Consider the following 1,123-nt stretch of genomic DNA (forward strand, 5'->3'; position numbering starts at 1 on the left):
TTTAAAAAAAATAATACCTAATGTAGCTTTAACATCGATTGTCGCTTATTTTGTCAAAAATATTTGAAAACTAAATATTTCAGATCATGTTTTCAGGGGCTTTAATTGGATATTATAGTTACCACGTGTTTTGTCCCCAAATGGAAGTCCCCACGAAATTGATTTTATTGTTGATAAATCCAACTACACACTGACAGACAGACAGACAGACAGATACTCAGTTGCATATTTTACAAAGAACTTGTTGTGGATCTATGGTTTTGTATGTGTTACACTCCTTTTGGTTAATCTTTACACCCTACAAATTATAGTTTGGATCTGAAGTTTCATTTTGATTAAAAAAATAACCACAACATAGCACAATGTAGGCCACTGAGCTTTTCCCTCCGAGCAGAAATCTGTCAATGTGGCAACAATGAAATATGTTACAATCCAGTACGCGAGCTTCTCAACAGCCTTCTTACCCCAGTATGAAGTAATGCATCTCCACAACCAATAACCATTTTCATAGTGAGAGGATCACTCAAAGCTATCCTTAAAGTGCGACAATATCAACATGCCTGCTGGTAGATTAAAATGTTTATGAGGCTCGTTCACCACAGTCCTCTCCATGGAGATGGGCCGGTATCCATATGTAAATGCCTCGCACTCTGCTTCCTCTCCCTGGCAGTAAAGTTGATTAAAGTTCTGTACCATGCCTCTACTGAGGGATTGCCCCAGTTCAATGCAATTTTACATGGCGGTAGATGAACGATCTCACTCACTGCTGGAGTTACACAGCACTGGCAAATTCATCACGCTGGCTGAATACAGACATCCATACCAAAAAGAGAGAGCGGCAAGGTTACGGTTGTCGGCGCACTCAATCACACGGAGGGAAAACACCCCTGTCTCTATTTTTCTTCATCACTCAGATGCAAATAAAAGACATCCATCAAGTGCGTGACAGCCCACAGCAGATAACTAACCACTAGAATAATCATTACCTCACAAAAGCTCACACTGACTGAGGACTTTTTAAAGACTCGCCGCTGGTTAGCCAGCTGGTCACTTTTGGCATGTGGGTGTGTGTCTTTGTGTGTTCAAGCCCACCTGTAAAATAATTTTATAAGGAGTACAGTCT

This window comes from Morone saxatilis, unplaced genomic scaffold (genome assembly GCF_004916995.1).
Source record: "Morone saxatilis isolate NCDOM2014 unplaced genomic scaffold, NCSU_SB_2.0 Contig1, whole genome shotgun sequence".
Taxonomy (NCBI): Eukaryota; Metazoa; Chordata; class Actinopteri; family Moronidae; genus Morone; species Morone saxatilis.